Genomic DNA, 16642 nt, shown 5'->3' on the forward strand with positions numbered 1-16642 from the left:
AGAGACAGACAGCAACAGTCACAGAGACAGAGAGAGAGAGAGAGAGAGAGAGAGAGAGAGACACACACAGACAGTGAGAAACAGAGAGAAAGACACACACAGTGAGAGGCAGAGAGAGAGACACACACACAGTGAGAGGCAGAGAGACACACACAGGGAGAGGCAGAGAGCGACTCACACACAGTGAGATGCAGAGAGAGACACACACAGTGAGAGGCAGAGAGAGAGACACACACACACAGTGAGAGGCAGAGAGAGACACACACAGTGAGAGGCAGAGAGAGACAGACACACAGTGAGAGGCAGAGAGAGACACACACAGTGAGAGGCAGAGAGAGAGACACACACACAGTGAGAGGCAGAGAGAGACACACAGTGAGAGGCAGAGAGAGGCACACACACACAGTAAGAGGCAGAGAGAGAGACACACACACAGTGAGAGGCAGAGAGAGACACACACACACACAGTGAGAGGCAGAGAGAGACACACACACAGTGAGAGGCAGAGAGAGAGACACACACACAGTGAGAGGCAGAGAGAGACACACACACACAGTGAGAGGCAGAGAGAGACACACACACACAGTGAGAGGCAGAGAGAGACACACACACAGTGAGAGGCAGAGAGAGACACACACACAGTGAGAGGCAGAGAGAGACACACACACAGTGAGAGGCAGAGAGAGAGACACACACACAGTGAGAGGCAGAGAGAGAGACACACACACAGTGAGAGGCAGAGAGAGACACACACAGTGAGAGGCAGAGAGAGAGACACACACAGTGAGAGGCAGAGAGAGACACACACAGTGAGAGGCAGAGAGAGACACACACAGTGAGAGGCAGAGAGAGAGACACACACAGTGAGAGGCAGAGAGAGAGACACACACAGTGAGAGGCAGAGAGAGAGACACACACAGTGAGAGGCAGAGAGAGACACACACACACACAGTGAGAGGCAGAGAGAGACACACACACAGTGAGAGGCAGAGAGAGACACACACAGTGAGAGGCAGAGAGAGACACACACACAGTGAGAGGCAGAGAGAGACACACACAGTGAGAGGCAGAGAGAGAGACACACACAGTGAGAGGCAGAGAGAGAGACACACACAGTGAGAGGCAGAGAGACACACACAGTGAGAGGCAGAGAGAGACACACACACAGTGAGAGGCAGAGAGAGACACACACAGTGAGAGGCAGAGAGAGACACACACACAGTGAGAGGCAGAGAGAGACACACACAGTGAGAGGCAGAGAGAGAGACACACACAGTGAGAGGCAGAGAGAGAGACACACACACAGTGAGAGGCAGAGAGAGAGACACACACACAGTGAGAGGCAGAGAGAGACACACACAGTGAGAGGCAGAGAGAGACACACACAGTGAGAGGCAGAGAGAGACACACACAGTGAGAGGCAGAGAGAGACACACACACAGTGAGAGGCAGAGAGAGACACACACACACAGTGAGAGGCAGAAAGAGCAACAGGACAAAAGAAAGTGAGTGTGTTAGTATTTCTGTATTACAGACTTGAGGTAAATGCCCTGAATGAACATGCTGGTATCATGGGTGTGTAAGTGGCAGAGATTATTTCTCTATTATTAAGAGTGAAACATGCTCCATAATAACACTACACCTTCACAACCCTGTCTGTAACATCTGTAATCCAGCTGCTCCTCATTGCACAGAACTGAGACATCTTAGAAAAAAAAACACATTCACTACTTCTCCACATTTTGATCATCTGGACTCCTGAACACCTTCACAGTCACAGCACGCTGTATGAGTCACTCAGAAAAACATACTAAAGGAAAATCTTCAGTACTTGGAGTGACGATAGAGTGATGGCAGGAACTGCAGTGTTTCCATTTCCCGGAGCACACTTCACTACATTTCCCATCATGCACTGACTCAGTAGCTGGCAGAGAAACTCAGAAAGTCATTCATTAAACTCAAAAGCACTCATTCTGATAAAAAGGATTGAATCTAAATGTAATGGCGGCTTTCTAATGAGGTTAATGTTGATCTTGTGGGTGCCTGATATGCCGTAAAATGTATGAATAATTGTTCTATTCCAAAAGTCCTTCAGCATTTCCCTTTTTAATCAGAGTGGGTGGGGATAATATTGGCTAAAGCTTGTGTAAACTTCAACCTCATCAATAAGAAGACTATTACTGAGCAACTTTCGGTCTTCCATGAGGCTAACTGATGAATTATTTGATGAATTAGTCATGATTTTAAATTCTACACAATGGGACAGAATGTGATTATTGAGTATGTGATCCAGCAATAACTTACAGTGCTTTTTCAGTTAAGTTTAAATTATCCATCTGTGGTGTATTTAAAAAAAATTCATTTTCCTTTAATATAAGTTCTCAATAAAATATGTTTGAGCAAAAAAATATATTTTTTTGTACTTTTTATGTTACAGCCTTGTGGTTGTCAACAATTAATCTATGACTGTTCATTAATGTAATAGCAATAACCGATCAAGGAAACTGCTTACATTTTGCAAGCCTAATACAAACGTTTAATATTCTACTCTATACTCTCTGGGACTTTAAGTACTCTAAAGAGCTACTTGTCGTTCTGAGATGTGGAGCGCAGCAGTGGTTATAACACAGCTGGGAGAAAACAGCAGCTTATGGGAAGCTGTAAAACACACTAGCAATGATTTTGCTGCTGTACGGCAGCAAATAAATGGAGAGAGGATTAATGAGGAGCGCAATCGCTGAGAGCAGGAGATCAGCAGTTTGTTTGGGTGGGAGCCACACACACACACACACACACACACACACACCTACAGCTGCATATACATGCACTGTGAGCAGCTGTCACCCACCTAGTGTTGCACAGCTGAGACCCTTGTGTGTGTGTGTGTTTGTGTACTGAGACAGAGGCTATGAAACATACCTAGGCTCTAAACACCTCCTCATGAGATTTACACACACACAAGCGCACACATGCACACACATGCACAAATCACTCTCTTTGTGAAGAGAAGAAATGAGGAAAATACGTGAAGTAAGTAAACAGCTGAATTATTTTCAAGGCTGCTCATTATAAACCACAGGAACCTCTGATAGGTGTGACTTAATTAAAAGGCCAATGTTTGCAGAAGTGACTGAGCCACTTGTGCATAACCTATTCCTTTTTCTTTAATCAAGACCTACACATGCACGCACTGATGTGTACGAACACTGTACATATAATAAATCCATTACACCATAAACAGTCTTGTACACAAACACCAGGACTCTTTAAACGAATTACAGAAGTGCTACCAGTTATATAAAACCACATATTAGATCACAAAGGTGTTATTCAGAAATAAGCAAGTCCCAGTATCTAAGAGACGATGGCCAGTGAAGTGTTCCAATGTGCGGAGATGAACATCACAAAGCCATTTCTGCCTAAAAGTTCATTATTTTCTTGTATCAGGACGCTCCGTTGGGTGCTCTTAACCAAACCATTTAAAAAACATCAAGTTGTGGTATTTATACTTGTTGTCATGGTTACAAACCAACACGCTTACACTGGAGCAGTTATGCAGAGATGTGATTACGTTTTCAATAAGATAAGGAATTAATGCACACCTGCCAGCCAACCACAAATCATATATCATCATTCTTTCATTTGGGAGAAGGCAGCGGAGGTGTGCAGTGTTTTTAGCAGTGTTTGTTAGTCTGTCTCATGCAGAAAGTGCCATTAGAAGTGTCTTCTTAGGGTTCTGATTTTGGACCAATTTTAAAAAAACAAAAGCAATCCCACACTCTGTTCAGTGTTCACTCTGTTCTGAGTTTTGTGAAATTAAAAAAAAAAAAAAAAAAAAGGATAGAGAGAAACACTGAACTGTGATGTTCTTATTAAACTGGGCCACTTGTGTGATTACAGCAATGCAGTGTTGACTAGGCTAATCCTTCATGCCACTGATGATGTGTGTTGCGGTGTGTAACAATATCATGTGTCTTATCATTAGTGACTCATTTTTTCAGGAATGGATGATGACAGCTGCTGCTCATAGAAGGTCTTCTAGGAATGACTCACATCTTCCCACATCCTTAACATTAAAGGCAACAACACAACCGCTAACTACCGCATACGCTCTAACTGAAACTCTCTCTCTCACTCACACACACGCACACACACACACACGCACACACACACACGCGCACGCACACACACGCGCACGCACACACGCGCGCACGCACGCACGCACGCACACACGCGCGCACGCACACACGCACGCACACACGCACGCACACACACACGCACACACACACGCACACACACACGCACACACACGCACACACACACGCACACACACAGAATTCGTTAAGCAATTATGATTTAATAATACAGGTTGCATAGATTAGTTATCTAATACATTCCCTAGTCACTGCTGTGAGAATGTCAGCTAGTCAGGGTGGTGGAAAGAACCAGCGAGGCAGAGTGTAAAGAAAGCAGCTAAATATACTTTGATAGTCTATAAACATTTCAAACTAGATGAAGCCAATTCTACTCAACTGTGCATGGCTCTACTGGTAAAATATATATAATCAAGAGTATGTAAACTTTTGAACTGGTTCTCTTGTGTAAATTCACTTATTATTGTGTCTTGTGGACTATGTGTAAACACATGTGAAATAGCTTATTCAGGGCAGTTCCCTCTTTTTTTTTTTTTTTTTTTAAATTATTAACATTTTGCAGATTCTTATAAACTTATAACCGTTATAACTTATAACTGTTTAATACATACATACATACATATATATATATATATATATCACTTGCTATTAATTTGCATGAAGTGAAGAGGTGTGTGAGACAGTTCCCAAAGGAATTCCTCATTTATTCCACAGTTATTTTTGTTGTCCTGTAAAGTGAAATTTCATTGCAAATCCTTGCGTGAAAGAGCACTTTTCACACGCTTTTCACAAGCCGCGGGTTGCACGTCACTATCTATTCCTGCTGACTCAGCTAGTTTAGATTTAGATCAGCGGTGCATGCTATCTCAGAGAGGCTGATCCTGACCCATTTTTGGAGCTGAACATGGCAGAAAAACCTACCAGACACTGCTGTAGACATCACATCCTCCATCCATCATTAAGCTATAAGGAGCTTCTGTGCTACACGCTCTCAGTTTCACAATCAGCAATTTCAGCCACCAGCTCATCCACACGAATGCATTTAGAAATTGGTACGTCCTTAATGCACTTGATACACAGATTTTTTATTTTGCACATTTATTTCATCATTAACAGTGAAGCTGGAAAAGTAATTCGTGTGTGGCTGTTAATTGAAGTGTTTGACAAGTTCGTTGCTGCACAAATGAACTACTTTTTAAATTACTGTTCAACTATTAAAAATGTGCAGTCTTGCAACCCCTTTTGATAAAAGCTTCTACTAAAATATACATGGTACAGAACACAGGCTTACACTTTGTCTTTAGAGACCAGTGGCTATATGACGAATATCTGGATTTCGAACATGATATATAAACAATATATCAATATAACAAAACCTAAGTTCATAAAAAAAAAAAATCCAAATCTGGTCAGAGTTCCAAATCCGCACGGCTCTTGTGTATGTCTCCAGGTAAAGTAGAGGTGAAATAAATACATTTAGTGGTGACAGGATCTAGATCACAATTCTAATGCTATATTTTTACTAAGATACACTTTAAGTTATCTGAAGAGAAAATTTTTTGGTTGTAGCTTTTTAAACAAACTTCACATGTTTCCAGAACATTTAAAAAATTTTTTTTTTTTTTTTTTGCCATTCTACTAATTTTTCAGGTGTTTTAGTTTATAAATTTCCATCTTTTCCAGAACATACAGAAACCCAGAATATGATCATAGGCCTCTGGAAGTCTCCTCTCAGGTTTCCGACACACGCAGAGAGGGGCTTTCATTAATGACACATTTCACACAACCCCCTGATGAGTCCTTCAGTCACTGTCTGACTCAACAGTGACACACACACACACACACAGACACACACACACAGACACACACAGACACACACACACAGACACACAGACACACACACACAGACAAAAGCATAAGAAAATCAGAGAAAAGCAGAGACATGGAAGAGAGGAACAGTAGAAGAAAGAGTAAGGAAGAGAGGAAGAGTAGAATGAGAGATGGATAGACTCACACAGGGCAAGTGGACAGGTGGAAGCTGGCAGGCATTCCCTCACTAATTAAAACACCTCACACACACACACACACACACACACACACACACACACATACACACACATGTTAGCTAGTATTAAAGGCAGAGCAGCACAACACCCGCCCTAAACAACGAGCCCAGAAAACACAGATAGGGAAAGACAAGCAAGACCTCTGATACACACACCAACACCTCTGACAGTGTGTACAATGAAGCTGTTATCACATTCTGATACGCATCATTTATACAGTGGATTGTGTTTATTAATCAGAGACAGACTGAAAGGTTTGCAAAGTCAGCCACCAGGAGTGTAAGATGATCAGAAATCAGGAAATAAAGTTGCAGTTAAGCTCTAAGGAGAGAAAAATGTACAACTGAGATGGGCTGAGATGAGAGAGAAAGAAAGGAGAATGTTTTTATACTCAGTGAAGCTCCACTATAGCTCTCTTTTCTCTTTCACTATAGATCTCTCTCACAGTTAGTTATACTTGATTTAGTATGCACTGATTTAGTATGCAAAAAATGCAAAAAACTTTTTGCACATTGGGGAAAAAAATAAATAAATTACACATCCAAAAGAATTCAATTCAGTTCAGTCAGTTATGACAAAGTCCAAGTCAAGTCAAAAGTATTTTCCCTTTTTTTAAAATCAAGTCCAAATTATTGAAAATTATGCCTTGAGTCCAAGTCCACAGAACGACACAGAATGATAGCGAGAGAGAGAGAGAGAGAGAGGAGGAGGAGGAGAGACAGATGGAGGAAAAGAGAGGAAAAGAGAGGGAATGAAAAGGATCATCTTCATCCTAAAAGACAAAACAGCATCACTGCCCAATCTTACGGCTCACACAATCACTTAGCTCTTATCCTTTTATTGACACTTCTCTCACCTCACTCTCTCTCTCTCTCTCTCCCTCTCTCTCTCTCACACACACACACACACACACACACACACACACACACACACACACACGTTTTTTCTGCCCAGTGATAAGCTTCTTCAATGTCGTGTCCACAGCTCCCAGTGGAAGCCCTTTATTATAGCCATTAGCCTATGACACATCCCCCATAGTGTCTTCCATCTCTCCCAGCTCCTGCAACAATGCCTCTACTCTCTCGGGAGCATAACATCATTCTCTGTAATGTAAATACTTTACACTATCTCTGTGTGTATAAAAACATGCAAACATGAAAACACCTGCAAAAAAAAAAAAAAAAAAACAAAGGAAGCTGAGATTTACTAGCAGGGTCTACTGAGGATTTCACATGAGCAATTAGGGCAGTTTCTTCCTTTAGGTGTATAATACACAGTGATATAAAATAGATTCCTCCACCCACAGCGTAATTTACTAACCCCAACAGCCATTTCAGAGATGATGACTGTGTGCGCAAATTAATGCGGGTGAACGGCAGGTATTAAAATTTGCAGTGGTTGAATACAAAATACAAAATTCCACCATTTACTAGGTTTTAATAATGAGAAGGATTGTAATGATTATGCCTTAGTATCTCAAAATGATCAGATTTATAATAACAGTGAAGTTGGTTTTATATTAGATATTCTCTGGGTTTCCTCTGAGTTCTCTGGTTTCCTCACTCTATCCTGGTAGGTGCACAGATTACCTTAGGTCCTATCAAGGGTGTGTATGCACGTCTCTTGACCCACCGCAACCCTGACCAAGATAAAGCAGTTACTGAAGATGAGTGAATGAATGAATAAATGAATGAAAAAACACTTGTTACTTTGAATCTAAGCATGGATTTTTGCATGTTCTTCCTTAACTGTGGGTTTCAGTCACTGGATCTCAAGAAGAATAGTTAGTCTGAGTTCTCAAGGACACACTGGCATTGATATTCCCTGTTGATATCATGTAGTAGTGTTTACAAGCGAATGGCAATGTTTTTCCTCTGGGAATCATGTAACTGAATGAGGGAACTCAATTAAACATGGATCTTGACAAAATCTTGACTGTGGTAAACTTTATAAACAGGCCAATTTCCTTGCTTCTATAACAAACTTTTCAGATCAGGATGCCTGATCTAAGATCTCACTGAGGTTTACAGTGACTGAAAAAGGGGTCTCTGCTCAGCCCTCAACACAATTTGCCTTTTTTTTTCCCATTACTGCAGAAAGATAGGAACCATTGAAGATTATGACCCATGTGACGTCTGTGTGAAACTGATGCACTCTTATAGTCTTAGCCTGCTCTCTGTTGCATATGTGGTGAACTTCGTATCAACTGCAAAAGAAAGAATGCCGGTTATTCAGTTGAGAGAAGTCATTTTTCCAAACATTTTCTTCCGAGTTGAACAGGACTATTGAGAGAACATTATGTATTGTCATCACATGTACAAATCACAATTAGAAATGGTTACATCAACTCTCTGTTTTATCCCCATTCATGAAACTATAGCTTCTCTCTAGAACCTTTATCTAGCAGTTGAATTTTATTTACTTGATTAATTTAGTTACATTTTTAATTTATTGAAAAATGATGCCATCCCTTTTATCCGTTTATAGCTACATTTAATGTTGTTAAATGTCCGCAAAACCAGTTAGGTCCTCACTTACGTTATAGTAATACAAACTTAGTTAAGTTCCTCACTTATGTTATAGGAACACAAAATGTGCAGTTTGTCATATTACCAAAAAAACCTCCATCCTAACGACTTTCCTGTGTCACAAAACCTAAAGGAGGAGCTTTACCACTGACTATTACAAAGCGCTGACACTAGAGACTTCTTCCAAAAAAAGCTAAATAAGCGTCTCCTCATAGAAAACTTCACCATATCAAAGCTTTTCTATTTGTTAAGTAAAAACACTTTTTAAAAACAATTGATTGGTAAGCATAGATTATGTGGAACTCCACCATAGGTTCCTGTGAATGATAACTTATTAGAGCGAGCACATTAATATAAACCAGTGATTTGCCTTGCAGCTGTGTGTTATTGTAGGTAGAACTCAGGAAATATTGTTTGCACCTATCAGTGACTCTTCCTTAGAAACTGAACTTCAGTTAGATTTCATCAATTGCTGCTTTGAGCCACACCCTGTTACACCATCCACTCTTCCTGTTCTGTCAGATGCACAATGGTGAGAGGGATTTATGATTCTATAAAGCAAGCCAGGTAAAGTCAGGGGATCCCAAACCCAAGAAACAAATCCTAACAAAGATGGGAAATGAACCAATGCGAATGGTTCATTTCCCAAATGGGAAAACAACCAGAAAATGTTATTGTTTAAAAATGCTTCTATAAAGGACACATGCTGAGCTACTTCAAATGTGCCCAAAATAAGAACGCTTGAAGAATGCTAAACAATGAATTAAGCCAATTCACAAATGAAAGGCAGAGTGCATGTTCATCATAGCTATACTGTGCATGTGCATACATAGTATCTGCACAAGTCTAGCCTTGAGTGACGAACTCTGTGGCTTTCTTTCAGAAAGTTTGAATTATTCAAGCCCCTAACTGTCCCTTCCAGCTCTTCATGCTATTATACACACACACACACACACACACACACACACACACACACACACAAACACACACACACACGATTACATGCCTAGACTGTGCTTTGCATCCATTACGGCATATATTTGTTCACCTTTATAAACAGACAACAGGGAGACAGCTGAAAGTGTGTGCTGTACACTTAAAAGGTTTATGGCTCAACATACACAAAAATATACTGTACAGAGAGAGAAACACATCCAGATGTTATAAGCCTGCAGATACAGCTCATCAGTTTTGGGGACAGAAAAATATACTCACAGTTTGTGTCCCCTCGTTCCCTTAGAGGAAATGGTCACTGCAAATCAATATAAACGTGCCCTATAGATTGCGCTATCATGGAATTTGTGAAGGTGGTCTTTGTTCAGTTATCCACTGATACCTGTTGTGTAACAAAAGTTTACTAACAAAAGGCGAGAACATATTTTGCCACCCAAGGTTCTCTATTCTTATGCTCTATACACACTGTCATCAAGAAAAATTACACTCAAGATGGCAAATACTGTACGTGGTTTATTGCCTATGTACTGAATGTATACAACTGAGCATGCAAGTTGTTAGCGTGTCAGGTTTCACATTATATTCATTATCCCAAGTAACTAAATTTGTTAAACAGTCAAGAAATTTGTCAAGAAATTGATACTTAAAAAAAAATAACAAGATGCACATATGTATATTTAAATTGCCCCTTTATTTTACCTTCCAAAGTCGAATCATGAGCATCTATTGAACATATTTAAAATTCTATTGATAAATGTACAGACAAACAAATATATATGTAATAGCAAAAACGGTTTCGATGCAAGTAGCAGCATCTGCTTTTAACATCGCAGTGTTAATATGGGGAATTAAAAACAGGATGTACAAAAACTACTGCTAAAACCCACAACGCTGCTGATCCAAACAAAAATAAAAGCCAGATGAGCACAGTGGAGTATTTCAGGGTGAATATATTCACTGCTTAAACACAGTAGGTGAAGTCTGTCTTCAGAAATAATCAAATGAAACGTATATGCAGATAGAAAATTGACTATGATGGACAGCACACAGTAATAAACTACTCAAAGTCAGTAACCAGCCTTTGCCTATGCAAGTGCACTAGTTCTCTCAGGTAGACTGTTGTGCAGTTTGATAAACAAACTGGTTGCTCAGTATTTCCGAGCACCGTGCAGAACCTGCCACAGATTTCTGGCTGACACACTTTCCTCTGTGCTGGTAATATCAGACCTCCTCTGAAAAGTGGTCTGTTACTTAACGCGTCATTTTCTTTAATAACATACACAGATTTTGCTATTTTATTTCTACAAAATGCATGCTTGTAAACCTAAAAGTTTCTCTTTTTTACTGACACATTAACATGTAAGACATAAAATACACAAAAATTTATATCAAAGTAGGGTGCTTAAGATATTTGCACAGTACTATATGTATCAAACAAAAAACTTAAATGAACTTTGGGGGAAAATCCCCTTATTTGTTTACAGAAGGTCCAAAGTCAAACTCACAGAAAAACACATTTTGGACAAATAAAGACAGAAGCTTGAGTCTGTTCAGTGGACCATCAACACAGACTGAAGCTAAACTGGAAGAAACAGCAATAAACAACGCTGGATTACAGTGTCAGACTCACACTCAACGCCTGTTCACCAGACACATCAATCAGGAAGTAAGATGGCCTGTGTGTGTGTGTTACAGGCAGGGAGTTCCCAGAACAATCAATTACCCAGGGAGCTCTAAAAGCCAACAAGGCCGCTCTCGTTCCCAGAGTTCTCTATTGTGTGTGAGCGGCTCGGTTTTCAGCAGCGACTCGGAGCCTCCATTTACAGCCACCGACACTCCCAATCCAATTACACAGCACTCAGCACCAGCAACCACCCTCACAACAACACACAGGAATTAATGGCCTCCTCCCCATGTCCACTACGAGGAGTTTAACTTGAGTGTAATCACAGACAGAGGAGTCTCACCATGCCAGCGCTCTAAAGCTTTTAGGCACAGAGAGATAGTGTAATATAATGACAATGATAATCACATGAAAATTACATTTTCATGCCATGATTGCCTGACAATTGGGAACAGTTTATGAAATGATCACAAACTGCATTTTAAAAAATTATGTCATTGTTGACACATTTTTTTAACTCAAGGTTAAAAAAAAGATTGAAGTTAAACTACAAAAGCTGAGCTTTCTCACAATATTTATGCTCTACATGTGTGTTATTCTACGCTATTCTACAGTGCTCGAGTGAATTCTTGATTCTGATTGGTTAGAAGGTGTTGGTTATTTTTCTGCATTACTATTATTTCTATAGCAACAACTCAGTCACAGGAACTTGTATAGTGGACACTTCACATAATCTAAACCAAATAATAATAATAATACGTATTCTTTAAGGAGATGTTTATGTAACACTTATGGATGAAGTCTCCAGAGTCAGTGCTTTGTGCTTTGTGCTTGTACTTTTCGGTTTCTTGGTAACATGACAAGCTGCTTTTTCTGTCTGATTAACTTCAAGAGACAGAAAAAGATAGGCTGGTAAAGGAAAGACTATTTATAGCTGATACAGCGTAAATGATAACAGGAACTAACTTGTTCTGCAGCCGCTCCACAACACGAAATGTAAATATAAATGGTTAAAAAGCATGATGTGTCATTCTTTATTAAATAAAAATTTGTAATCATTGGCAAACTGCTGTGGTATAAAGAGATAAAACCCTTTAAGACATGCTGTTATTGCAAAATAATCACCTTCTGGGTGCTGGCAGAAAGTCTGGGTGTGTAATCTGTGTAATCTGTGTAATCCTGTGTCTGTGTGGGTTTCCTCTGGGGTCTCTGGTTTCCTCTCACCTCACAAAAACATGCTTTTAGGTGAATAAACTATGCCAGATTGCCCCAGAATATGACTACACGTGTACACGGTGCCCTGTAATGAACTGGCGTCCTAGCTCTTGTGTATTCTCGCCTCACACCCAGTATTCTCCGGATCTACCACATTACTGATGATGAATGAATGAATAATTATAACCATTGACAGACTTACAAAAATGCATCGAGACAATGAAAGCATATCTGGATGGTGTGTGGTGACTTGTACTGTGTGTGTGTGTGTGTGTGTGTGTGTGTGTATTTGAGGACAGTTTGACCTGAGAAAGGCGCTGAGTGAGTAATAAAGTGTGAGGATGAGACATTAAAGCTGATTAGATGATGTAGATCATGGCCCTGCAGATACACTGACACTATACGGATATGCTGTGTGGGTGTGTGCGTGCATGCGTGTAGTGATGAGAGTTTATGAGCCATACACTCACACACAGGTGTGCCCACTGAGGCGTACACTGAGAGAAGACGAGTGGCTTGGCACAGAGCAAGGCTGCTATTAACATCAACACAGAGCAGTACAGGCTGTTATTAGCAGAGCCGGGCTGAGAGTGGAAGAACAGTGATTATAGAAGGAGTATCACGCGTATCACGCAAAGAAAATACAACAGTCTGTGATCGGTCATTCCAATGTCAACCAAATGCCACAATCTATAAATGTATAAATATAAATATACAATAAAATTGAATTAGATCCATGCAGTGTTTTGCATGTTCTCCCTGTGTCTGTTTGGGTTTCCTCAGGGTTCTCCGGTTTCCTCCCACCTCCCAGTAACGTGCTGAATGTTGGACTGGTGTGAATGTGTGTGTGTGTGCATGGTGCCCAGTGATCGACTGGCATCTCGTCCAGGCTGTATTCCCACCTCACACCCAGTGTTCTGGGATAGGATCCTGATCCACCACTCACCCTGACAAGATAAAGTGCTTACTGAAGATAAATGAATGAATCAATTATTTGGAAATGCCCAAATCCCAGACAGCTAGCTGGCAAGCCTCGCAAACTAGCACACATTTATCACATATAGACACGGGTGAGATTTCAGTGTCACACTTTTGGTTTGCATCGTCACTAGCTGAATTAGCTGCAGCGAAAAATCTCCATTTACTATGTCATCCTCTAAAGTCAGATGTGATTGGTCTACAGACCTGAAGCTTGTTTAGTGACATCACAAACTGAACTCACATGCAACTCTCCCAGAATCAGTATTTTCACAGAAATACTTAGAATATCTGGAGCTGTTTTAATTAATCAATTTGACTCAAATGATTCCCAATCAATCAAACTTGCTCTTAGAGAGTGTGTGTGTCTATGTGTGTGTGTGTGTATCAGTGTGTATGTGGAAGAGTGATTAAGAGGAGGAAGAAAAGCCCTCCTCCACACACTTTCCAGGAACCTGAAGAGTGACAGTGTGTGTAATCGCAGTGTGTGTGAGGACAGCACTGCTGTATGCTCAGAGTTACACCATGCTCACACACACACACACACACACACACACACACACACACACACACTCCATGAGCACTGGGCAATTTTCATTCCCTGTGTTCCACACACTCATTAGTCAGCTTGGACATAACACACTACACACAAAATGGGAAGACATTCACCTGAGACCTAAGACACACACACACACACACACACACACACACACAGAATATGAGTAACCTCCCTAATCCCAATGAGTTGGGTCCCAAATCGGTGTAAATGTGAGGTTTCGTGTGTGTGTGTGTGTGTGTGTGTGTGTGTGTGTAAAGCCACTGTCTCTGCCAGACTCCGTACACAAATCACCAAACTGGATAAGCCTGACTGCTTTTACGAACCTCCCTTGCCTCTGTACTTCTAAACAAATGAGTGACACTGAGATGGGAGAGAGAAAGAGAAAGACAGAGAGGCAGAAAAATGGAGAATGGAGGGAGAGAGAGAGAGAGAAAACAAGACATCAAAATTTGCTGTTCCTATTTTAAACATACTGTATATTTCACACATCAAATCAAAGCTCATCGACGCAGAAATATCACTTAGAAAAGAGAGACACATGTCCCTACTGAGTCAGTCTCATTCAGCAGAGACAGTGTGACCACACACACATATACACACACACACTCACACACCTGCTTTTTCTTTCTCTACTGCTAAAGGAAATTCATGCATGCTGCATTATTCAGATTTTTTGCATAAAACTGAGCACAGAGGAGAGGAATCTGGATGTGGAGGTCGGCAGGGAAAGAGCGAGCTGGTTAAAGTTTCATGACGAGAAATCGCACCACGTGCTGAACAAGAATACGGAATAGACGCCAGCCTCGTTTCTCTGCACGAGAGCGCGCACACTGAGGCTCAAACAGCACGCTGATATCGCACACACAGTGAGGAGAGGGAGAGTACCAGCTTTCTTTCCTCTTGGGGGAAACAAAAGGTGTGAGAGAAATCGTTAAAGACCCTGTAAGCAGATAATGTTTAAAGATACAGTACACAGACTATTTTTCCCCCATTAGGAGTATAAGATACACTGCATTAAATCATTTAGACACGTGTGTTGGTTAGTTTTAATGTTTGTTTTCAGACATTAGACTGATGCACATCTTATACTCTGGAAAATATGGTACAGGCAATTGTGTTGTGGCCGGGGAGAACCTTCCACATGGTCAATTTTTGAATTATTTAACTGTTTCGAAGTATATTAAAGTTTCCCAAAAGTGAAAAAAGGAGAAAATTGCATTTAAAGATTTCATTCCAATTCCACTGAAGAACACCTTGCTTACTTCTACATTAATAAACTAATCTACATATGGAAAAACAACATGCCAAACTTTTTTATGATAATTCCCAATCATCAGGTATCTCTCCCCTGTCACATGACAGCTACCAACCAGGGAGGGCGAATGCCATCACATGCTTCCTCCAAGGCTCATGAAGCCAGCCGACCGCATGTTTTCGAACTGCTGCTCGTGCAATGTCGGGTAACACACTCGGAGAAAAGCGCTATCCGCCCACTTCTGCATGCATGAGCTCACAGAAGCCCGTGATTGGTTAGTGTCGCTGTGATTGACAAGGGGGAGTGGTGAGTATGCCATCATTCCCTCCCTGAGAGCACAGCCAGATTTTTCTGGTCATTGATGGCTGTGGCATCATCCGGATTCACATTCATTAAACACTTTGGATTATCAGCAGCATCCAGATCAGTCTCACTACCTGAAAGGTCACCGAAGGTATTTCACCCTTCATGTCTCTTCATCTCTTTGGGGAAACAATCGCTGATTCATTCAGGCAGTTCTGCTTATTACTTACTGACTTTTTTATTTCTTGTTATTAGTGACTTTTTATTAGATCATTTAAACATTTTAAAACTTTTGTTCGCTGTTGTGTGTACAGAGTGTGTAAGCGCTCCTCTTTGTTTTGATGATGTGACAGTGCAGGAACATTACAGACAATATGACAGACAGTATCTGAATACAAACTGAACTGATAATCACAATTATAAGAATTTAGCCATGTTGATATCCAAAGTGCTTTCCCAGACCACAGCATGATTAAACTTTGTATCTGTGTTTGGCACACTTTTATTTCTTAACTGCACTGCACAGATTACTTTTTTTTTTGGTTTCTGATTTCTACTGGTTTCCTTCCTGTGTCATGGAGTCTCCAGCTCCTGAAGTCTAACCTTTGCCCTCGGCATGCAGATCCATATCTAACCTTCTTTTCATCAGAGCGAGAAGGCCTTTTGGAGCGCTCAGCACCGCTCTGGACACCGCTGGGTTACTGCGATCGATATTGGAAAAGAACACGCTCAACCTGAGATAAGAATGCTAAGCAGTTGGAAAGTGTTGGAGAGAGCCGTGAGAACTCTGACGCCTGCTTCATCAGAATGCTAACACTGGTTCAGAGAAGCCCGAGTCCCTGGTCTTTTTCTTTTCATCAAGTCTGAAAGGTGAACAGGATCATGAGCTGTTGCTTTCAATGACTTCAAGACCACCTTCAAGCACCTCAGAGTGCCTTAGATATAAAAATCTGAAAAGGCAGTTCTATAAAAAGCAGAACCACAGATATAGTGCTATGCTGTCTTT

At 40.9% G+C, this 16642-nt stretch overlaps 1 protein-coding gene across 1 annotated transcript in view; it reads right to left on the minus strand.

Annotated features, from left to right (window-relative positions):
* The window catches only part of adam10a (ADAM metallopeptidase domain 10a), a 94731-nt gene that overhangs the window by 33517 nt on the left and 44572 nt on the right, over nt 1–16642 (minus strand). The window lies entirely within an intron of this gene.

This window comes from Pangasianodon hypophthalmus, chromosome 25, assembly GCF_027358585.1.
Source record: "Pangasianodon hypophthalmus isolate fPanHyp1 chromosome 25, fPanHyp1.pri, whole genome shotgun sequence".
Taxonomy (NCBI): Eukaryota; Metazoa; Chordata; class Actinopteri; order Siluriformes; family Pangasiidae; genus Pangasianodon; species Pangasianodon hypophthalmus.